The 25,955-nt window shown below is 36.5% G+C and overlaps 1 long non-coding RNA gene across 2 annotated transcripts in view; it reads left to right on the plus strand.

The window, feature by feature from the left end:
* Positions 1-25,955, plus strand: part of LOC114138816 (uncharacterized) — a 43,095-nt gene that overhangs the window by 5,215 nt on the left and 11,925 nt on the right. For both annotated transcript variants that reach the window (XR_003594316.1, XR_003594315.1), the window contains exon 3: positions 24,460-24,523. This is a non-coding gene — a long non-coding RNA (uncharacterized LOC114138816). The remainder of the gene's footprint in view (positions 1-24,459; positions 24,524-25,955) is intronic.

Raw genomic sequence — 25,955 nt, forward strand, 5'->3', positions numbered from 1 at the left:
GGTTTCTCACTATGCTGCAGTTAAAATGTTTATTTCTACATGTTTAGAGACAAATGGTGGAAAGGCATCTTGGGATTTAATAATGTTAAAGGCAACTGTCATCGTGTAAAAGATTAGGAACCAATGCTTGTTTGAACCACTATTTAAGTTCTGAGATTTGATTACTTTTAGGGACTGGTTTAAAAATTTCCTGACTGACTAGATGTTAGGTGGACTGTCTGACCTCAACATTTAAGTTTTCAGTGAATTTTTTTCACTCCTGATAACAACTCCATAGAACTCACATACCACAAGTTATCTGAAGTACCTTTTTAATATGGTAGAACTGGAGAGGTAGAAATTGCTAAGACTTTGTGGTGGTAAGGCACAAGAACAAAACTGTTGTTGGTCTTTGTGTCTTAACCAATTCAATGCTCATTCAAACAGTTGTGAATCTCACACTAAGACCCATATCCAAAGGTGACACTTGAGCCAACAATCTTTATCTATTTCTTAAAACGCTATCAATAGTCTTTTTGTATGTCTCTCTCCACCCGCCTCGTCTCAATGCAAAAGTCAGAATGGCAAAGCCTCCAATCACATTACTGTAAACCCGAGAACATTTAAATGCTAATGTTATAAGCTCACATGCCTAATATGATAAGCTGACAAGCTTATTATAAGCTCAGAAGTTTTAAGAGTTTCTCCCATTAGTTATCACAGGAGGCATTAACTTGCATCACTGAACTGTGCCAGAAGGTATGGAGTTAAATTCTCCTTCAGAAGACATTATTTTTGGCAGGTTTCTGACAGTACTATACAGTTGCAGGATTGTGCAAGAATGTTTTTCCGGAGACAGGGACGTTTGCTTGGAGAGGTTTGATCTAAATGTGTATGTGTGTACACACGTGTTCTACTGACTGGAGTGCTTGCTACATGTGGCTATAGTATGAAGGATCATTTATCCAACAGGGAGCTAAATAACAGCTGAGCTTTCTGCTGTCCTCATGATGTATTGTGCAGGGTTCAGAGTCTCTGTGTGCATCAGAATATAAAATAAACACTGTAGGTAGTGTTGCGTCTCTTTTTTATATCAAAGAAAAGAAAAACCTGAGTGGTACAGAGGAGCATTAGTTAGAACTGTTGATTGAAGTTCTCCAGTTCAGGTTTCGGCTTTCTATGTGGTCTTTCTACCTGAGTCTGCTATGGAGAAAGTGTACAAAAAGCTTTAAATAAGATTTGGATTTGATAGTTCCACTACTTCTCACAAACAAGACTCAGAAAAGGATGAATATAGTATTAAAATCGCAGCAAACCTCTGCTCAGGTCCACTTCACAATATTATTAAAAAAATATTAAAGTGGATATTGTTTAAAAAAAAAACTCACTGAATTTGTAACTCATAATTCTTTGAGAAAGTGTTTGAGAAAAAAAAAGAAGAAGGATTGTGAATACTTTTGCAAGGCACAGGAAGTCTGACAGATCTCTCCAGAACAGATGTAATTTTCTGATACAACTGAATCATTAACATTTAAACTATTTACATTTTAATCAGGTCCTGTTTCACATCCTTCACGTTGATTAACCTTATCACCAGATGATATACTTTAGACGCATTATGAACGACAGGATGGGAACGACTGGAATGGGCCTTGCTCCACAATCGTTCTCTGGTCTCAATTAGTCAGTGATACTGCATCTGAGTAACAGCTGGCAGCTTCTGTCTGTCTAATCTCTCACTGCAGCTGTGCTGGAACAGGCAACATGCTAGCCTAATTAGCCATGCTGTCTCCATGGGAAAATGAAGCCTTGAGGTCCTAGATCAATGTTGCCATCCTCTACTCGCTCTCCTCTTCTGCTATAGACAAATACAAATGTCCAAAGCATTGTCACTGAAACATACAATAAAAAGCCGCTGTTGTCCATGAAATGGCTTTGCAACGCTAGCAAAGAGTTGGCTAGTCATTTTTCCTTTTTAGCAAAACATAAATATACGTAGGAAATTGGATTTTCCATAAGGGGCGGTGTATGTATTTTCAAGGTTCATAGTGCTACTTTATAGCACAAATTACTATGCTACCCTCAGTTGATACAAAATGCTGTATATATCAAGCATAACGGGAAAGTAGTTTGACTTTGCAATTTTGATGCAATAAAATTGGTCTCTATCTCTTTAAGAAGCTCCTACTCTTTCAGACACTTTGCCTTTAGAACCTGGTGCTTAAGTGTATTTCATTACTTCACATTTAGATTGACGTAAGATGAATTTTCAGATGCTTCAGCATAGATGGTAAAATAGGACACAGTACGACAGCACCTTTAAGAACAGATTGTCAAAGGTTTGACAATCTGTTCGCAGTTCAGTGTGATTGAACTGTCTTTTATATTTATGTTTAATAGCTGGAGGTAACATTTCCCTTCAGAAATCCATTTCGATCAGTGAGTACAAAGAAAGGCTATTAAATAGAAAATTAAATATACATTTTGCTGGTGGACTATTTCTTGTTGAATTTATTCTTTTTTTACCTAACACCTGGTTATACTAAACAAATGTACTGATTCTAAAGCTCTTTCCGTGAGAGACTTCAGGAAGTTTTACTTTCCTTAACTGCTCTCATGCCATTTTGGTTGATGTGAAGGAGCACAGTGTCATTGCTACGACCCCTGTTTGCTGTAACACTACCTCCCCCCTCCACCCCTGCTCAGCGGGGCCCAGCATGGGTCACAAACCTGTGATAAACAGGAGGGGCCAAGGCTCGATTTGGGGAAAATGGGCACTTTCACAGCATCTGAAAATGTCTAGAGTAATGCTCTAAATTATTGGGGTCAGTGACTGCACCGGCTCTGTTGATTTGTCCGTGGACACAGAAGGCTCACACTGACATTGAAGGACATTTTTCCACTTCCAAGGACTGTAAATTTAGAGACGTGCCTGGACCAGAGTCGCTTAGGCGACGGCAGCATGATTGAGGTGTTTAACTATAACCCCCCTTGTTGATGCAAAACACACAAATAAAAAAAAAAACACTGTAATGGTATTTACTCTGGGTGTTTGTGCTCTGTGGTAAAGGGGACATCTTACAAAGAAAAGATTGTGAGGTTTAATCTCCTGACCTACCACATGTCTAAATGTCCTTGGGTATGATACAGAGCCCCACACTGCCTATGACACAATTATAGGTAGATGATTGAGAGAACAAGGCAATGCATAAATAACAGGCAATTATATAGTAAACCTACAGTGTCTTGTGTTTGTGTAAGTGGGAGAGTAAAATCCCATGTAAAGTACTTAGCAGAGCCAGGATAGGGTTAAAAAGGTCAAACTTTTGTAAAAAGCTACTCTGACACAATGGTGTCATATCCACCATAATAAACAAGCATGTCAAGTGTTCTGACACGCAGGCCTCAGAGCATATCTGCCATTAACCCCCAAAACACGCATCCTCACAAAGCTCCAGAAGTGTATATTTAAACATCCTGCATCAACAGAGTTACATGATTCCAGCTAATCAGCCTAATGAGCCAAAGATTGCAGCAGTAATCAGGCATCATTAGGTTTATGAGTATTTATTGTCTGCAGCGTGGAAATAATAAAGAACAGCACCTCTTGATGATGGCACACAAAGGAGCAGAGTCCTGCAATCTGTTTATTAATGAGATCTGTCACCTGGCCACCACAACTCAACAGGCCGGGTCATCCATCAACGCTGGGCCCCCCCAACACTCACAACATGCATGCACTTCCCCATTCTGACCTGAATGTTAGACATTTCAAAGTTGGCGCAAAGAGCTCTGCATGGCTCAGAGTATCATGTCGTTGCCCTGAGGCAGCGCTGGGCCCCTTTGTTTCCTTTCTTGTTGTCTACATTTTGTGCACGTGAGCATGCCACGTCTGCTGCAGAGAAACAAACCATATGCAAGTGTGGAAAGTTAATTTGTTTGCATTCAGTTCCAACAGTGCCTCATGTTGTTTGCCTGTGAGCAATGTGTCACGCTGCTTGCAGCTGACTTGGGTGTCTGGGGATATAGCTTCTGTGCAGGTCCCCTCCATATTTGCTCCATTTTATTTCAGCTGTTTGCAATGATGTCATGCTTGTTAGGATTAAAATTATATTCACACCCAAACAAGACCCATTTTCACATTTTTCCGGCTTTCAATTTTTTACCAAGAAAAGTGTGATTAAAAGTTGGATTCTTTTTGTCTTGTACTCTCAGCTCCTCTGCTACAGAATTTGAAATCATAAGGAATGTTGCCTTCAAGCAGAAGAAAAAAAAAGGTTAGAGAGATAGCAACACAGACCTTTTATCTGGAGTGAAATGTAACATAACCCTAACCCTGTAATAATCTGATCCATATTGAGACACAAGTACACCAAGATTTAGGGGGGATATTCTTGAATTTTATTTGTGACTGTTATAACTATAAATGTGTTGTTTTTGTTTTTTTTTGGGGGGCGGGGGGGGGTTAGATTAGTGCCCTGTGTATTTTTTAACACTGACAAGACACTGATATGGTCCATGCATTAAATAGTTGCTGTTCTTTTTCTATTTTGAGTTTTGATTGAACCATGCTTGGTGTTGCTGCCTCATCTAAAAGGTTGTGTGACTGGTGATGTTTTTTTGTTAAGAAAACAAATGTGAGAGTTGTTTTCATAACAGTTCTGAAGATGTAAAAAGAAATGCACTGCAATATAAGTCTCCAAACCAGTGTTGCAGCTGTAGCAACAGATCCAGTTCTGTGCATCTGGAAACAGGCTTACATTAGCCAAGAGCTATTTCACAGGTACAGCCAAGCAGAAAAATAATTCAAAGGTTTGCTTATCAGGAAGACCAGTGTTAAAGTTCAACAAATGATTTTTTTTTCTGAGTCAATGTTCACATAGCTGCCGGTTGGAAATGGGAAAGGATGTCGAGGCAGAGATGTAGATTCAGAGTATATATTTTATCAGTGTCTTGTAGTACAGAAATTCAATCTTCCCACAGGACCTTCAAGCATAGACAGTGTTGGCGTGCACTCACCAGTCACTTTACTCCACACCTTGGTAGATGTCAGGGTGGACACCCTTTTGTTTTTAAAGCTGACTTCCTTCTTCATGGTATATATTCAACAGGGTGTTGGAATTTTTCCTTGGAGATTTTTCTCCATGTTGAAAAGTTAGCACCACACAATTCCTGCAGGTTTATCCGTTGTCCATCCATGATACAAATCTCCCATTTTACCACATCCCAAAGATGCTCTATTGGATTGAGATCTGCTGTTGCCATCAGATCACATACAGACCGCAGGCATAAAGAGACAGACATGGCCAACAAGTGGACTGTGGCATTTAAAGTATTCAGTCGGTACCATAGGGGCTCAAAGTATTCAATGAAAATACATTTCAAGATATACAGAACTCAATGTATCTGTATATCTACAGATATACAATAGCTTATTTGAGCTACTTCAGTCATCTCAAACCAGTCAGCTCAACTGCTGCTGATATTTTCTGTTATTCAGCCATCCTCTGTAAACCCAAAAAGTACTTGTGCATGAAATTCTGACCAGAACCAGAAATTTATACACAGACCAGCTCATCTTACCCCTTAATGATGCTTAATGCAAAGCTAGTCAAATATTATTTCTTTCTAATTCTAATGCTCAGCTTGAATATCAGAAAGTTTTTTTCATTATGTCTGAATGCCTAAATAATTTGAGTTTCTGCAATAAATGGGGAATTTGCCATTTGTGTTAGCAAGTAATTGAATATTACACCTAATAAAGAGAAAGTGTCCATACAAAGCCTAAGAACAGAGTTTGCTTCTGAAATCTACTACTGTCACTCTTCCATTTTGGTGCTCACAGCTCCCAGTGCACCAAAGACCCCTGGCACAAATGAGAGACCTTGACTTTTCACAATCTTACTACTTCGTCTTTGAGCTCTTGGTATATTTCCAGCTTGCCATTTTTCTTATTTGTAATATTGATGTTTCTAGGTATTGCTTTGTCTCTCCCTACTGACCCCTATTTTATCTTTTCCTTCACCACAATGTCATAGTGGTATGTGCTCATGGTACAGGATCTTAGATCTACTATTCATCTCAACCATTCTTGGCACTGTCTTTAACTTGGGCTTCCACATAGAGCTCAGCAAAAATGTTCATGCACATTGTTGCAGTTGCGGGGTTTTGATGTTTAGCATACAGTTTGCCTGCCAATACTTTACCCTCTCTCATGTTTTGGTTCAGGGGTATCTCTGCGTAGCAATCATTTTTGGATACTGTTGTTGTAACCTTGTCGGGCTTGATTTCATCCTTGTTCTCAAGTTGGAATACTGGCTAAAAGGACTGTGCTTTGGCCTGGGAGGTTATGAATTAACCTACTAAGGTTACTAAAGAGCAATGTGAACTAAGAAACAAATAGAAGGATACATAATAATAAGATCACAGTGACTGAGATGTTGCCCAGACTAGCATGTCAGATGTTGGGGACCCAGAACAATCTGCTGAAATGTGGGCTACAGCAAGAAATGAGGAGGAGTGGAGAACATATCTTAAGATATAGAAATAGATTAATATCTGCCTCTTTGAAAAGTATTTGATATGTCGGATGAATTTGTACTTTGATACCAAGACAAAAAAGAATAGTTTCTTGCCAGTTCTTGGTAATTTATTATAAAAACTTGCCACTGAAAGTTTTCTCATTTCCATTTCATTAATCTATTCATCACTAAGAAAAATGCATGAACCCCTTGGTAATAGGTTGCTCAGTTAAATGTTCTGAAACTGTGGTAGTCTGAATCAAAAGATGGATGCTATGAACACCAAAGTTGAAGTCAAAAAATTTTTTAACTCTGAAAGGGAAATGAATGTCTATTATGCTGCAAATGAAAATACCCCTACCGTGTGTCTTATCACTGATTAAAAACAGAAATTCTGGTGAACGAAGGAAACATTCTGTATTTCTTATCAGTTTCCAAAAGTTAAATTATGTCTTTTTTATTGGTGATTTGAAATTATGGTTTGGAAGTTCTGGTTGTGTAAAATTGTAGAAGCAGACATTTTTGACCTAGATGCAGGGAAAAATTCTGTGGTGAAGGCTACAGTCTGAAAGTGTGTGAGAGGATTAGCAACCAAACTGCGAACACATGTTGCTGACAGCCAGTGAATAATAGAGACCGAGACCAAACATCAGCTGCAAACAGACAAAAAAAAAAAAAAAAAAAAAATTGTAGCTGTACAACATTATAGACAAACTACTAGCTAATTACGATAATGTAGTGATAAAATTTAAAAAAGAAAACTAGGGAAACGCATGGATATTTAAGACTAAAACACATCATCATACATTTCATGTAATTAGTGTACATTCTATAGTGAACAGATTTGAAATTTATGAGACCTTTATTCTACTCGTGGAAAAACACACAAACATTAATTATATGCATTTTTGTTGGCAATGACAATCTATATCTATTTATATCACTTAATATCAGATTATCAGATAAAGTCACATAATAGGACATCTCCTGTTAGGTGCATTTTAGTGACCTCGAAGCTAGAGTAATAAAATAAATTAAACAAATAATTGGGGTAAATTAAAAAAAACATATATACATATACTGTGTATATATATATATATATATATATATATATATATATATATATATTCCTCATTAGGTTTTCCTGTCTCTGACTGAACAGAAAAAAATGTAAATTGTTTTCTGAATTGACTACAGATGCAAAGATGTTCGTTTCAGGTTAAGATGGGGGAGGAAAGAAAAAGAAACAAGAACCCAGGGCTTGATGATGATAAATCTCACAGTTTGAATCATATGTTTTTACTAAAATTATCTGACAGACAAAGGGAAGATTTATGAGTCTGTGGGTTATTTCTGTTTTTTTTTTCTTTTGCTTCACCATAAATGTGCCCTGGCACACTCGGCTCCAATTCAAACACAGCTGCCCTGCTCAGGGACATTCATCTACTTTCATTAGAAATGCCAAAGTGACTCTGAAGATGCAATTCATTAATCCTTAGCAGTGAACAGTGTTCTTCATATTGTTATGGAAAATCAATGTGATTGAGTTGGAGGTCTGCCAGCGTTAGAGCCTTGGAAGGAGTCATGCTACACAGTCTTAATTTATGCCAGTAGCACAACCAAAAAATCCACACACACTTCTAAAAATGTTAGCTTTACTTAACCACCAAGTCAGCATCATCTTCTAAGAATGGTTCGTTCACAGCACAGGTGAGCGTCTGATAAAATGCAAATGAAGATGATTGATGACATTGCGTCACTTTGCTTAAAGCAATACTCGTCTCTAAATTTGATTTCCTTGCGTCACCTAGTGCACACATTAAATGATTTTGAGTGACATGCAAAACTGTTCAGGAAATGTGAAGAACAAATGTCACCCAAATAAAAATGAAATAAGTTTAATTGAAGTCAAAAAATATGAAAAAATTAAATTCTGATCATTGTGCTGTAAATGTCTTAACTTGTGTAGTTGTACTGAGTAGGTTATACTGAATCGCTGGAAATGTGGGTAATTTAATAATGATTTTTATGACTATTATTATGAAATTGGATCATAATAATGGTAGAGTCCAAGTTATTATTGCCTCTGAGGGGGCTCCAAGTTGAAAGGTAGAATGACCAAAGAAACCTAAACCCAGTTTTGACAGGTTAGGAGCAATTTAAATAGAATTAGCATACAGAGCTTTACTCAAAGTACCTGAAGGTTTCAAATATCAGAGAAAAACAGTATTTAGAAGAACCAGCACAGACTGAAAGCCATGTGGTATAATAGCTTGTATCAGAGTCAACATTCTCTGATTTTGGGATTGTTTTCATCAAGTAAATCTCACAAAGTTGTCAAGAGCTCAGATAGTTATATGATATGCTGATTGGTATCAGTACAACTGTTTTATACTACATAACACTATTTACTGTCTGCCTTTTGTTTGTTATGCCTGGTTTACACAGTAAGATTTCAGTGGTTCATTTTCAAAACCTAAAAGAGGGAGACACAATTTGATTTTTGTCTCTCCACAAAATTTTTAGTCTAGCCCAGTATTAGTGATCCATTAGCATTTTATAATATCTAAGTGGGATTTGAAGACTGTTAAAGGATTCAACAGCCTCTTGGATAAATGTTCGGGTAATTTTCACACTGTTTCAATTGCCTCTCAACTTCTCATTGCTGTTTGAATGATGGCTTCCAGTGAGTATTAAAGGCTGTAGAATACTAAATAGTCAGTCCCTTGGAGTTTTTATAGTAAATCAAAGCAGAAAGTGAATAAACTATAGTTTTGATTCATGTAATTTGTGACATGAAATAATAATGATAAAAAAATAATAATTTTTCATTTTCTAGCTTGGGACCTGCTCACACTGCCAAAGGTACCAAAAGCCTAGCAACTTGATTTGACCAGAACCTCACAGAGTATCTATAAGGTATTGTCAAAGGGAAGATGAGAGACACCAGAAACAACGCAGGGTATCATGAGGGCCAATATAAAGGAACCTGAGCTTCTTTTACACCTCAGTGGTGCCACAGACTGGTCGCCTACATGACATGCTGCATTGATGAACTAATTAATGCAAAAAGAGCCTCATCCATGTATTGAGTGCATAGAAATGAATATGTAAGCCTGACATAGAAAGCTTTTTTACTGACCTTAATGTAATAATTTTTGTCAGAGACAGAATTTCTGGTAAAGGTTTGAGATATTCCATTTGATGTGTGGTGGTTGTTGTGTGTCTTGTCTCTATGCTGTAACTGCAAAATAATTTCCCTGCTGGGATGAATAAAGTAATTCTATTCTATTCTATTCTAATGAATATATATAATTCATGAATTTAACTTTCTGACATGAGAACAAATATTGAACTTTTTTACATTGTTGTAATATTTTCAGATTAACCAAAACAAAATTAAAATATTCCCTCCACCCTTAATAGCATTCTTTTGGTGAAATTATTTTTAAGTATTGCCAAAAACCCTTTGTTATTTTTATAAAGCAAAAATGCTGGCTGGTTTCATTACAATAGTTTTTAATCTCACGTGTCATCAAAGAGTACATTTTTTGTTCCTTTATTGCATCATTTGGACATTCACTGTTTTCTTAAGCTACCAAAACATGCCAAAAAGATGTTGGCTAAAGTTTGAATAAAAACAGGAAGAAAAAAAAATCACTGAAATGATAAAAACCCAAAAGCCTACATAGTTGACCTATTTTCTAACCTCCACTTCCCACATTGAATTTTTTGCTAAATTTATAACCAAACAAAATAACGTCATGGGCAACTGAGATTTTTAACTTATTAAACCTCAGGGATGTCTGCCTTTGCCCTTCTGGCGTAATATCACTGGTTTACTAGTGTATGTTTAATTAGTGTTGAGAGCTGACAGGCCTTCTGCTCCAAGTTCCTTGATGTTTGCTGGTTGCCTTTGGCTCCACTGACCACATAATCATTGCTGGGCACATCAGGGACAAGGCTTGATTTTCAAAGCCTTTCGCTTCACTGATTCGCTGTGCATCCATGAGATTGATCACAGTGGTTTATCTGTGGCAACATGTGCTTCATCCCCTCAGTTTTGGGGGTAGGTGGGGGCGGTTGCCTGAAGGAGTTGTGTCCTTGCTTTGGCCGAGCCACCAATGTGCGGGGTAGAAGAAGGGACAGTGTGACAGCAATACAACCATGGCACACCAGATTCTGCCTTTGGCTTCCCTTGTGATTAAAGGAGTAAGAGGCCAAAAGAGAGAGAGAGAGAGGGAGAAAGAATACATGGAGAGCGAGCGGAAGAAGCTGGGATAAAGATACATATCAACTGTTGCTTCAAAACATCGTAGATAAGTGTGACCAAACCTTCAAAAGGTGTTCATCTCAATTAAACCTAAACGATCTCTAGATTTGTCCAATCTGTAAGCTGTCAAACAAAAATACTCAAATATTGCTGCAAGCTAGATAACGTATATTACTTCAAGAAAAAACAAAAACAGTAATTTGACACTAGAAAAGGATGCACAAAAATATCTCAGCAGTGAGTACAAAGCAACTGATTTCAAATGGATGATAAAAAAATATATATATTTATATATATCGTGGTAGTAAATGAAAGTAGGAGATAGTTGGCACTGTTTTTGGTATTCAGAAGATGGTGTTATTTGTTTGAGAATGCATTGTGTTCACGAGTCTGTTTATTTGCTCCCTGTGGCTTTCACAGCTGCCTTTTGCAGAAACAATGTGCTTTATCCACAATGCTTGACACAGGCAAGAGCCCATATTAAAACATATGCGTATTATCTATTAATTTGTTGGGAGGTTCAGGAAGAAAACATGAAATATAATTTTATTTAACTGGGACCTCTATCCCCCTGTTGTCTCAAAAACATCCACATGAGGAATTTATTTCCATACAGGACTCAACCTCCTACCATTACCCAGCAAGTAATAATACAAGCAACAACTCTGAATATTTATTATAAATTTACTTCAGCTACTATCTTACATGATTAAGACACTAAAGATCACCTTTCCCCTCAATTAGCATAGTGGCACAATAAATGGCTAAGGAGTTAAAGTATTCTGAAAATAACAATAATAATGATTCAACACAGTACACATAGTTGGAAACCAGTTATGTTGCAAAATGCTCAATATAATCTTCAACTAAACTCAATAAACACTAAGAAATGTTCACATTGCAAAGTTGTGTGATTGTTGTCTTGTTCTTCCTGACTGCAGAACTTCATACTAGTTTCAGAATGGAGGGATTGTAGACTCTGCAAAGAAAGGAAAGAGTTGGGGTAATTTGCACTAATTTGAGCGAACTCAAATCTCAGAGCCTATTCCACAGGAGACCTCAACAGCACTTTCAGATGGTCAAAAAACTGTGGTAGTGTAACCAGAAGAACAAGATCATTATTTCCATTGCACTTGTTCCATACACTGTAAGCCAGAGACAAGCCGAGAGGGAAGGGAATTGACATTGATTTTTCTTTAGAAATTGATTTTTCTCCTCACTGACAACAGTGTGAACGCTTAAAAAAAAATCAACAAGAGTGAATATGAGCAATAGTAGTTCATGAAGTGCTTACTTCAACATTCAAACCTGTTATCTGTGCTGAACTATTAAGGGCAAAATAAGGTGCTTCATGTCGCCCTTTTAAAAAGTTTTGCCTCAAACTTTAGAAAGTAAACTCAAGCGGCAATGTATGAATAATAAAATGTACCATCGATTTCAATATGCCGTCCTCGCCTTTTCGGGGAGTCAGATTGACCCTTAACTGAATAGTAAATATTTGAAATAAACAATAAAATATTTAGTTAGTTCATGAACCTAGTGCAGCCAACATTTAGACAGAGCATGCTATTACACGATATTTATGACCAGATTGGTTGGTAAGGATACCTCCAACATGGCTCCTCCATGATCAAACTTGTCCATTTTATTGGTCAGGTAATTTGATCCATTCTTTTACTTAAATTTTCTTCAAATCTTGAAGATTCTGGGAGCCTCTAGTATGAACGTAACTTTTTTTCCATTGACTTTCCATTGAATTCAGGTCAAAAGATTGACTGAGCCATTCCAGCAGCTTTAATTTCTTTTTCTGAAAGTAAAATGTATTTAAATAGCACCTATTCAAATATTAAAATCACAAACATAAAAACACTAATGTAAATGTTGACATTAAAAATGGCAGTTTAGTTGAAACTGTGAGTATAGCAAAGTCTTTAACTGCTCCTTAAAGGAGTAGGTGGAGATCATGGAGCGCAGGGACAGAGTTCCAGAGCCTTGAGGCCACAACCTGATAAGCCTCATTTCCACGAGTTTTAAAATGAGTCTGTAGAATCACTAACCATCTTCTGATCAAATGATCATAAAGTCTGAGAGAAAGAGTAAGGCTCTAATAAATTATGAATAGATTAACAAAGTGTGTCCAATTACAGCTAACTGCTGACCTCATTTGACAACAGTATAGTTTTAAGTTTTAAGAATTTTTTTCTGCAAAAAACGATCACGCCTATTTTCAATAAAGTTGCCATCTTTGCTCCTTTACTTACTTTTACATTCTTGTATTCTAAAAGTAAGCATGGATTTGCTCCATAACTTTGGGGAGCAGACATATACTAGTAAGTTGTTGTTCCTGAAAAAAATGTGAATTACAATGCAAGAAATTACAAACATAAAGGTTCAAATCTGCTTAATCAGTATAAAAAGATAGCATATTCTACATATTGAAAAGCTTCACAATGAAAGAGGTAAATGAGGTAATGTGTTGACGGCATTGTATCATCAAAAATATGCTTATCTCTGCACCTGTCCACCAGACAGCCTATAACAACAAGATTCTTTGTCCAACTGTGTTATTCAAAAGATTACAAAAAGAGCACAGACCACTGCTTTTCTTCTTCATCCCTTTTTCTATCCACAGTACAGTCTGTCCTGAATGTTGCTCATTTTATTTGGAAACTCTGCCACATCTAACTATAGAAGAGTATTAGTAATTTATAGTGAAGCTGTTTGTTTCATCAGGAAATAACACCTGCAACAGAGATCTTCAAAAACAGATTTTATTTAATATGAAATATACTCCTGTGGGGAATTTCTTCTTTAATGAAAAGTCTTCAGCTCAGCACATCCAGCTCTAAGGGTGTTTACACTTCTATGTCAACCAAACATGAAGCCTTGATCTCGACCGCTTAAATTTCTTTCCATGAGGTCCTTCTTCTACTGTCTTCTTTCTGCATCTCTTGAGTCCATTTTTTATGGGAATGTGTCAAAAATTGCCCTAGTGGCAGGTTAAAGCGTGAACTGAAGACTCAAACTATTTACGGTTTACAGTTCCTTGCAAAGTAATAGTTCTATACCTTTAGAACTATTCCACGTTTTCATTGTGATTTGTGGAAAGTTTATGTAATAGACAAACACAAAAGTACTTGTAGTTGTAACATAAAAGGAAAATGATAGATGGCTATCCAAATCTGCCACTCTATTGGACCTGAAGTTTTTAGCCAACAAGCAAAACATTGTGTGACTGAATACTAAAACTGCACAGGGTTTCCCCAGTGTATCATAAGCCTGGTGGGCCATCAGGCTTTACTTGTGCCCCCACCAGGCTAAGCATTGCTTATTTATTTAAGTCTTTTTAAAATGTTTGCATTTTTTAAGACTTTATAGTTAGTGCTCAGGTATTACATTCCCAATCTTTTAATAACACATAATTATCAAGTGATATTTTCAAATTTCCTGTCAACTTCAAAAAAATTTTAAACTTAAAATCACAACAGGCCGCTGGATGAATGACTGCTGTAGCACCCAACCACCGGGCTTAGCAAGTTTTCTGGGGGGAAACCTTGCTGCACTTTGCGCTGAACATCATTGCCACAATGGGACATGTAGCGGTGGCAGCATCAGGCTGTGATGTCTTCTTCAGCAGGCTCGTCAAGAGTTTATGGGTAAATGATTGAAGTTAGATATAAGTAATCCATGCACTCTAAACTTTGACAAGTTGACTTTACCTGTGTGTACACAGGTAGAAACCTTTTAGAGGTTGCAAGAGTATCCATGTTCAGCTTTCAGCAGCACAGCAACACAAACCAAACAACCAGAGGTAAAATGGAATCATGTAGAAATGAAAGTATTTTAAATCTAGATTTAAATCAAATCACTTAAGTTTGTAGCTGTAATCTGACGAAATGTAAAAATTGTTTAAGAGATATAGATACTTTTACAAAGAGGTGTATGTGGAAAGACTAACATGTTTCTCCTGTGGGTAAACCAAGCGTAGTCACAAAATTTGATAGTGGTTGAACAAGGAGGATATGTATAGGGGGGCAGAGAGGGAAATTCTCTTCAGGGGAGTTTTCAGAATAGAGAATCACTGTGTATTGATCAAAGTGATTTTATTTAATGTAATCTGATGAATGCAGAAGGATTCAGTAGCCAGGCATTGAATTGCCCTGATAAACTCATATGGTAATGGAGGGGAAAGGATGGTGATGCAGTGATTTTTTTATTTCATAGTAATTTCCAGCATAGAATCTGTTTCCGAGGTTACCCATAACCCGGTTCTCATCACATTAAGCATTTTGTGTATGTATACTCAGCACTTGTTCTTCTTGTCGCCCTATTCTCAGCTATCAGGATTCACTGAGGGATCCAATAAATTAACATCAGTTCGTCATTGAGCAGATTAGGTGTCCGCTAACTGTCGCTTCTGCCCACATGCCATCTAGAAGCCTCAGGGGGACCTGTGTCTCAGGAATGATGGGTAATAAAAATGAATCATAGATGAAGGCCAGCGACAGGGTGCTACAGGAGGAGTCTTGATGCATTAAACAGCAACAGTCGATATGTCCTCTTGTGATAATAGAGCATACATGAGCCGCAACCAAGCTGTTTAACGCTTGTCAATCTAAAATACAAAGGACTACAACAGCGAGCCGATTTAAAAATTCAGACTATCACAACGTATGTTGTAAAGGAGATTCGGGGTTCTAGAAACATATTTTTTTATTCATTTTTTTTCTGACAAAGTGCACAATTAGTCACCAACAAGAAATAAACCAGATAAAAAACCCTTTGTCATTTGTCTGGGTTACTTTAGTAATTAAGCAACACAGACGTGCTGTTTAGCTATAAGATTTAGTGCCCTGTGACTTTCTCCTTTACACTAGTTAATTGGTTCTGATCCCACTTCCTCCGGTCATCATTGTGAGCAATGCTTTCTGCATGCCTACAAAACCACTTCCTTGTTCCACCTTTCAGGAATAATTACCTCCTCAGCACACTGATGGATATATTAGGAACAGAAGGACAGAAAACCCTGTTAATCTAGTGCTTTCTCTGAGCCACGTTCGCTTTTCGGTGTATGTCACTTTATAGAGACTCCCTTGCTGGCAAATTGAAAGTATGTCAAATTGGCCCACTGTGATGAAATCGTTGATGAATGAATGTCAGTTCCTTGGAAGCAAGTACAGTAGTTACATCTGTGTACCCGCTAAATGAATGGGATATGTCAGTTCTGCACAGCTTATCCAGCTGATGGTTTTGCATAATTATTTCAATATGATGTATATTTGCATAACCTCTTACAAGGCATAAAATATGTGTGCCTTTGGCATTAGAGCAAAGACCATAAAGATCACTATCGAACATAACTTGGTGTTCTGTACAATCCCTTAAAAAAGTATTAGCAGCCCTTGAAGTACTACACTAAGTCAGAGGTCTTTAATTCCAGTCTTCGAGAGATACCATCCTGCAACTTTTAGAGACATTCCTGCTGCATACACCTGAACCAAATGGGAATTCAGCTTTTTGATTAAGGTATGTTGGAGCAGAGATGCGTCTAAACGTTGTAGGATGCGGGAGGTCTAGAAGACTGGAGTTGGACATCCCTGCTCTAAGTTATTTTACTACAACCAACTTCCATTATTGTTGTAGTAACAGCTGCTAATTTTCAGGTCCTGCCACAGAATCTCACTTCAGCTTGTTCTGGAGTCATTGTAATGCATAAATGTGCTTTGATCAAAACATTATAGAGAGGTTGTGTTCATGGTTATGTGCAACGTTAGTTTTCAACTACACAGAGGGTTTTGTATGCGATGGCCAAATGGTTTATCTTTGACCTCAGCAGACCAGATGACCACAACAGGTGTCTTATGGCAAAGTGCAAACAAGAATTCCTAAGGTGTTTCTGCAACACCATAGGAATATCTTGTCACTATTTCACATATCCAAATGACCTGAAAACCCAACTCTCGTCATTTACATCATCCATTTTATTTGTCATTTTTATCGCAGTTTAAAAAAAAATACATTTTCAACTCTGTTTACTTGTGATCATATTTATTTTGCTCTGTTTTAGATGTGTTATATTTAAGATTAGGCAAAGCACTATAAACTCAACAACAAAGAGTATGTTTAGCGAAGAAAACGTTGCTTACACCAAATGTGTCATTTACACAAACATGCACAGGGTGCTAGCTTAGACAATGAAATCAAAAAGCTTATAAGCTGGAGGAGCCCAGGAGGGAAAAAGGTTATTCACTATGGTTATCCAGTTCACAGCAAGTATTTGTTTGTTTCTGTATTGCAATTTAAAACACATCACATTGAAACCTGAAACACAAGGTGAACCTGTGATGGAAAAATGAGGTATTTTTGAGTGGTCTCAATACAAGGAAACAAAGGGGAAACGGATGAGAAAATCTAACACATATTGCCATTAATAATTAATTACCCATTACATTTACTTAGTAGATAATGATTAGTAAATGATAAGTTATTTATGAAAAGACACTGAATGCCCTCATAATTCATGATTAATGATAAATTAAAAGAGAGTAGGCTTTGTGCTCCTTCATTTGATGTAGAAAACTTTAGTGAGCAAAACATCTCTACTTTTAGTATGAGCAAAAGTGTTTATAGTGTTATTCCTTGTGTTGAGTTGCAGGCAATAGCTAATTTATTTGATGTTTTCTGTAAGCAACAAGTTGTGCTGTATTGACTTCAACTGCAGATATGGAGGAGACTGCTTTGACACCCTGTCTCTACATTTGCGACTCTTCTTTAGAAGTAAGAAAATAAGCTCTTGAGCTACCAACTGAAAAAGACTGCTCACTGGGCTGGCTGACATTACAAAAACTTTAAAAGTCCAAACACTTTTCAGTTTTTTAATCTGAGAAACAAAAAAGAGCCATTTAGTCCACACTTAAAATTGGACTTGTCTTAACAGTGTGGTGAGTTTCATGGCATAGCTTCCTTCACGATCAAGTGAGTGCATTGCATGCGTCTCTGCCAAACTTTTGCAGACCCAATTGTTTAAAACTTCAACAAAATCCATGCCTCCAGTGAGCAACCGTTTCTCAATAGCTTAGGGTCCAAACAGGGCTTGGTTTCTAGCAGGCTAAAAAATAGTAATTCTGTTGTCTGGTCAGAACAAACTCAATGCTTGTGAAATCTGCTTGTTGTTCTTATTTTTATATTATTTATTACTTTATTTAAAATTGCTGTAGCAGTGCAAATCACAGGTCTCCGATTGGTAACTAAGAGTAACAGTTAATTAGGAGCAACTCTTTTTCCTTCCTCAAATTAAAAATGTCAATAGAACTATGCTCACTAATGAATTAAATGGAAATTTTAATTGAAAACTGTGGCGACAGGTTAATTTGTTGAGTAGAAAAACCTGGTCAATTCAAGACTTCAAAGTTGTAAAAATTGCTTTGTTACAAGAACAGGTTTTGTTACATGCTTAATGTAATAAAACAGCTTTTATTTGCTTTTATTTGAAGTTATAGAAACATTTAACAGTGCTTCACTTTTGCAGCTGTTATATGAAGCACATGTTGTCTTCATTATCAAATATTCTCCTTGGTCTTGTCCCCACTCTCACTGGAAAGTTGAGGTAGCTGAAAGTAAAAGTTAAGTGTGTCTTTTACTTCTGACTCCTGATTAAACTTCACTGAATCCAGGTGTGGATATTAAAATGACCTATTCTGGACATAAAAATGGAGCCAGCATTAAATCTGGGGTTCATTGTTTTCGGTTCTGACACAATTGGTTGGAGTCAGTGGGCTTTCTTTGATGGGTTGACTTTTAATCTCCCTCTGTTAAAAACAAACAAACATGTACTGATATGTCTTTCATCAATTTTGTCATTATTAGCTTGGATTGCATGCTTTTTTGATTTATGGACTAGTACATTTGTTAGATGCAGTAAGGTAATTGAGGGCGCATATGCAGATCAGAATGTTTTCAATTACAAATGGAACATTGCTTTCAGTAGAGGATTTGCTACATTGCGCACTCTGCAAAGTAGATTGTAAAACTATAGAGGAGATATTTCTATTCAAAAGAGATTGAAATCAGAGGATCATCCTTTAAACTCCTGATCAACAGCACACCTGTTTATTTCACATCTCTAATAGTCCCTTTGAGATCTCACCTTGTCACCTCAAGCCCGGAAAAAGGGGCATTTATTTGGAAGATATAGTCTAGAATGTTTCAGACCTGTCAGATTTTGACAGTAGCACCAATGAAAGCCAACCAGAATGGGTGAAGGGTGAAAAGAGCCTTTGCAGATTTTCATCCTCCCTCTCTATCTTCCTTCAAAAGGCATAACTGAAGGATGGAGTGTGCTCCAAGGTGGTTTCTCGCACCTTTCTGTGTCAGATTAATAAATAATCTGTGAAAATGTAACGTTATTGTAATGGCTTTCAGGCAGCCTTGATTTCAGACTGCTGCAGCAATGGCAATACATGGCTTTAAAAATGAATGGGTTTAAAAACTGGGACTCCATTAACTATCCTTCCTATTTCCATTCCACCTTGTCTTGTAGCGTTGTGCTCTTAAGGAAAGTCTTGTTCAGACCCAAAGATAAAATACTGATATGTCTGGGATCGGTGTGGCTCTTTGGAGTGTATAGGCCTGTACCTCACTTTCAGTGTTTTGACTGATATAAATATCAAGTTTAGTTTTTTGTGATAGAAATGATGTGCATTAACCATTGTGAAAAGCCAGTAACAATGGGGCTCTGTCAAGCAAACAAGAATAGAAATGTCATTCCTGTCAGAATGGATACTGACCAAAGTTCTTCCTCTGTCTCTCACCAGCTGGCTTTTTCGCTCTCTCCGTCTTGACAGAAACTCACTTTGAGGATTTGAGAGGAGGACTCTGTTTCTTCCATTATTCAAATATTTTAGAGTTTGATATTTGTGCAAGGCACAGGCTACCCCCTTTTGTCAGGCATGCTCCTGTCGGAATATGGAAAACCAGCAGCTAGAATGCACTGAAATATTTATAGGGGGTTTATTAGGAATTTTCTCTGTTTTTTTCTTTTCTTTCTGATGAAACGTTCTGCAAATGTATCTTTCCAAGTGATGAATTATCAAAACGAACCACTAATAGTGGACTGGCACTGGGCACACTGTGATCCATATATATATAAAAGTATATATATAAGTGGGGTAGTGTTTTTTCCCTCTCATGCCAACACAAAAATAAATCGGCTGTAAACTTTATTATTATTATTATTATTGTTATTATTATTATATTAGGATGTTAAGTGGGCGTATTTTAGTACATTGTAACATTTATTATACAGCTGCTTTTGTGGAAATAAAGAAAAATGATTTGTCCTACCCCGGAGAGCTGACTTGGAGTTTTGCCTAATTCTTTTGTATGTTTGTACTGCATATTTATCACCACAGGAGTAATATAAAAATCACTCTTTTTTCCTCTTTTGGCAGCACAAATCACTTATGCTGTAAATTAATATAACGGCAGATAGTGCATCGAGAATTAACCATTTAATTGAGTCTTGTGCAATCCATCACTTTGGAAATTACTGGAAATCTACCCATCATTTTGTCGCTATCTGAATGTATTTCTAAAACAATGCGTTCTAGTTTAACTGATGAGTTTGGAAATCAGGCAACAATTTGTCCTCCAAAGTTCATGACTGTGTAAATCAAACAGGCTACGGCGTGGTGGATATACATGCTTAAACAATACAGAGATAGCCCCACATTCAATGAGCATAAATAAACTAAAACACTCTGAGAAATTTAAATTAATGCTGCAGTATTGCACAGCCACAAAATGAGCAATTTTTCACTATGCGAAGCACATAATTATATTTCTGGAAGCATATTTTGATGATTAGATCAAAATTACTGTAATTTAGCAGTAAGTATTTTTTTTGTAGAGGTGAGTTTTGCTCTTGACAGACATCACCGCCTTCTGTGGCATTAGCCTTTCAGAGTCACTTGCTTATCTCCTCTCCCTTTTTCATTATGCAAACACACACAACACAGGCGCTGAGGCCACACTGGCGCTCTGAATGCTTCAGTGGAAAAGGATAAGCTATGGTTTTTAGTTGCACATATAAAAAGCGTGAAACGGCAACAAAAGCTTGGAACATGCTCCTTTCAGTTTTGAAATAGCAGCCAGAAAACATCAGGGAGATGGAAGGATAGAATCATTGAGATAGAAGAACACTTAATTAAAACCTTTTTAAAAACGCTGCAGCTTGTTAAGTGGCCAACATTAACGCCTTATCATTTTTATCCTTACATTTTTATCCTTGTGGTATAAGGTTGCTTTTTCACACCACTAAATGTATTGTCTGCTGTTTAGGCTGAATTAATAACAAACTACTACATTATCCACTCTGTAGAAGGTTATCTAAATGTCACATTTTCCTTTAATGCAAAACGGAGTATCCAAAGTAAGGAACTTTACCACACTGAAAGATCATATTTTTTATCAGCAAATAAATGATCCTTAGTTTTCTTGCAAAGAACCTAATGAAGGAAAGTGCCAGCACTTGATGGTGATGATGATGAGTTAGGAATTGAGCTAAAACGGGCATTAAAAATTAACTGACTTACACATCTTTCACATTAGCTCTAACACAAAACATTACCATAGATTTACAGAGTGATGGAGTTTTCCAGCCCACAGTTCACAACCCCCCACGTACTGTCTTGCCACCGCTTCACATCACCTTGTCTTATCTCAAAAATAATTTCAGGGAAATTAGAAGCAGTTTTATTAAAGCTTGCTGGCCATGAGGTCAGTTGACTGCCTGACTGTGACAAATTTGCTGTCTTCTGTCACAAGTATAATGACCTAATATTAAAAGTGAAAGAGAGCCAATAAAATAGCTTAATATAGCATGGCACCTTTCATTAGTATACCGATTATCATTCCAGGTAAGTTGATAATAAAGCATTTCTGGTAAAATGGAAATTTATTCAGATATTTAAGGATATAGCTTTTGGAATTTTTTATTTATTTATTATTTTGCATTTTATGTCAACATTTAGAATACAAGAGTTTGCACATATTTTCGTTTAGTCATATTATTTTGTGTTTTGAAATTCAAGTTTGGAGAATTAGCCTAACTTCACCCCATATAGACTATGCATCTAAAATGCTCGACCACATGCCTGTCTGTCAACCTGCCCAAGGTTATTGCTCTTTAATTTGGAACACACTGTCTAATCAGATCATTGTGTGAGATGGCTGTCGCTGATGTCAAGGAGAAGACAGCTGGCAGGGACACAGATGAGGAAAGACAACTGAGGGAAGTGAATAAACATCATGGTTGAAAGAAAGACATGAAAAGAACATTATGTCTCAGTAAATACTGGTCATATTGTCTGCCTTTTCCATGGTTCTCAAGATTAATTCTGAATGCACACTGAATTACCAATTACTCAGCTAAAGTTAGATTTTTTTTTTTTGTTTGTTCATGCAAAATGAAGAAAGTCCGCTTGTTAAAATGTTTTACTGCTTAACTTGGTTTCCTCTCCTCCAAATTGCTGCACTTCTTCACCAGACCGTACCACTATCATCTGACTCATTAAGCCAAATTAATGATGTATAATATTCATTGTGGCTCTCCGTCCAAGGTTCTTTCTTGTGGAGGTTAAACTCCTTGAATGCGGTGTGAGTGTCATTAAAAAGTGGTGAAATTGTAGATGGGGTTTATGAGATATTAACCTCAGGAAAGGGCTAATCTTAATTATAAATATCAAAGCAGTTCAAAGGAGATCTTTTTTTTTTCCTTTTTTTTGCTTGCAAATGGTCCAAAATTGCCTTAGAGTTTATTATCCATTTATCCATGTGTGGTTATGATTTCAATACTGACAGATGACCTCAAGTGACCTCATTAGTGGTGTAGATTCAGTGGTTATCAAAGCAAAAATCCAGTGAGCAATGCAAAATCTGGCTCTCTGACTTTATGTCATTTGTACAGTTAACTTTTGAAACGCCCCTTTAGATTTGTGTCTGAGTTCAATTTCTGAGTCAAGGTCATGTCAATGAGAGATTCTGTGGTGCTTTGTGCTCGAGATATGCTTCTTTATTTTTTTAAAATCACTGCCTGTTGGCTACAAGTTGAGGAAATAGCCAGGGTGGATTTGATTTCCAAAACCATTTTGAATATTAGGTATTAGTTTATGACATTTATGTGTAGAACTGTGGCACTTCAGGCCAAAAATAAGGACCTACTATTTCAGAGCACCAGTAAACTGCATGTGCTTTAGGACATAATGAAAGGTGTGTTATCAAATGTATAGATCAATTATTGACACATGTACAAAAATTGTTTTGTTTCACTTTTTAAAATATTAAAAAGTGATGTAAAATACCAAAATTGCAGACACTTTTCAAAATTATCTTTTCAGAACTCTATCTTATGGCAGATTGAATTATATACACATCCATTGAGTTTTGCTGTATATTTGTGAGGATTAAGACTTATCTGGGTCAACAGTTCAATAATTAAGTTTCAATCAAAAGAAAAGATCCTAAGAAAAACCTACAGGAAGTGGTAATTACCAAAATCAAAATGTAAATCATAATTATTAAAGTTAAGATAATTGCTCATTTTAATTTAGATTTTACTTTACACAAAAAAAAAACGTGAACAAAATACATTTTATCAAAAGTTCATCAGGTTTATTAACAGGTTTTTTTTATGACCAACAAATTATGAGTTTTAATATCTTGCATAAAAAAACAGAGGAGGAAATCTCAGAATATATGAGCCTGTACCGCTTTACACAGCCTTGGGAAAACAGGTTCTGTACGTTTTTCTTTACTTCATACTTATGACTTGAAAGACCAAACATATGGCAAATCTTTCCTTGAAATAATGATAATAATTAAAACAACATTCAATTCTTTGGACACATAATTCTTCTGAATACATATGCTCAAATTTACAACTAAAAATTATGCATTTTACAACTTTCTTTATGTTTAAAATGGCAAAATAAGATTAGTCAAAAAGAAGGAAATATAGACAGGTGTTCAAATAACAGTGAATAGATTATTATGACAAAATCTTCCGTCTCCCAATGATATTTTGAAGTTTCTTGACAAAGAAATCAGTTGCACATGCAGGTTAAAAGTTAAATCTGATATTTGTGTGCAATCAAGTCAACCAAACCAAGACAGTCTCTTAATATAAGTACACTCAAGTAAGCATAAGATAATAATTAATGATAACTCAGTGTTGTCACACTTTGGAAAGAAAAGGTGCAATTATAATTCGGAGATAGAGTTTTTCTCTGAGGAGAAATATGACAAAGTATTTGAAGTGAAGACTCCAGCAACACTTGTCTTAGGAAACAACTTCACTAACAAGCTAACTTGTTTCTGCTTGCAGTACAATACAAATGTTCACAATAACAATGCCAATGACCAATGAGCTAAGCTTTAGTTTTTACTCAAAGGTAACTTTTGTTTATCCAGTCGACGTACACGATTCTGTTGTCTAGCATCAGTGGGTTGTCCGTGTTACTAATGACAGGCTCGGCCTAAGAGAGGGTACTTAACTAACAACTGGCATTTGGCAGCATTTTACCATTAGACACGCATGTTGCTAAAAAGCAAACTCTGAGGAACAGAGTAATTATACAAACCTGCTTCTTGCTGTTGTTAATTAGACCAATCCACGTGTCACCATTGCAGGTTAGAATGCACAGCTTCCTGGTGGACGTTGATGGAGAATCTCAGCAGGCTGCTAGGAAATTGGGTAAGAGCTTCAACAAGCCCATATGCTTGCTGTAACCTCATTTGGCTCAGAATTGTCAAAAAGCTATGCAGGTGGATACTTTGTTTGTTCTCCCATGGTATGGAAGATCATAAACCTGTCTTGAAAATTGTAGTGCTTTCCACAGAAAGCATGTTGAATAAATAATTATGAAATACTATCCTACGATGGAAAATGTAGCAAAGTATAATTTTATAAATAGATCAAGGAATGTTCCATTTTATATTTTTAAATCTTGAGAACAATAAATAATCTGTCCTTCATCCATTTTTACCTAAACAAACCTAACAACAGGTTTTTACACAATTTTCCATCATTCCCATAGGCAGAACAAACACATTTAGGTTGTTTTATTATTCAGAAATTGTTGAACTTTGTTGTTGTATGACCTGAAAACTACACGTTAAAAGAAATACTTGTGTGAAAACATTCTCAAAAAGTGTCTGCTGACCCAATGAGTTGCAGTTCTTTTGTTCCTGGTACTTTGCCAGAGTTTTGATCCTATGAAAATAGCATCAAGTTGCTCTAAAAAAAAAATAAAAAAAATCCACGGTTCACATTCTTATCTAACGTTTTTGGCGTTTTCCTCTAGGACCTTGTGCTTAAGATAATCTCAAGCTCACATACTGACTGCTCTAAAACAAGTCAAGGTATTCTGCTAAATACCAATCTAAATTATTCTATAAGATCACATCTTGGCAGCTCCTTTGATATTCCTCCAACATTCAGCTCTAGAGTCAATGCTAACCCCTCTAACTACATAATAACTATCTTTGCCACAGTCCACCAACAACCACAGAACCATCACAACCTTCTGCAAACACTGTGACAGTCTACAAAAGAATAAGACCTACTATCTCACTCTTCTATATATTTTTCCCGATTAATGTGCACCATAGCCTCCTTTAAACATCTACTTGAACCAGACTGTTAAAGGAACATCCAGCTATAAATGCACTTTTCAGGAGAGTGAAGGATCTGCAGACATGACATCCAGGCCCCTTTAAATGACCACAAATGATTATTTTGTAATTCATACAGCAAGAAACATAAGCATTGAGTGCATTGATGGTTTTCTCAGTAACTGTATTGATTAATGAGACAACTGAGATAAATTGCACACCAGATGTTGCTAAAAACCCAAGTAATTCACAAAGAAATCCAAACAAATTGGTCTATAAATTATGTATTATGAAGTGAAATGACATGCAGAATAAAGATGGAGCAAGCTCTGGACAGTTTATTGAATACTTTATAAAACCCCCAATATTTCCTGTATAAAACTGAGGGGGATTTTTGACCCATTTTTCCATAAATAGCTTTCAAATCTCTTGTCTTGGGAGCATCTTCCACGCATCTTGAACTTCACTTCTTTCCATACATTTTAAACAAGTGATTTTCTACTATTGGCTTT

Source organism: Xiphophorus couchianus, chromosome 23, assembly GCF_001444195.1.
Source record: "Xiphophorus couchianus chromosome 23, X_couchianus-1.0, whole genome shotgun sequence".
Lineage (NCBI taxonomy): Eukaryota > Metazoa > Chordata > Actinopteri > Cyprinodontiformes > Poeciliidae > Xiphophorus > Xiphophorus couchianus.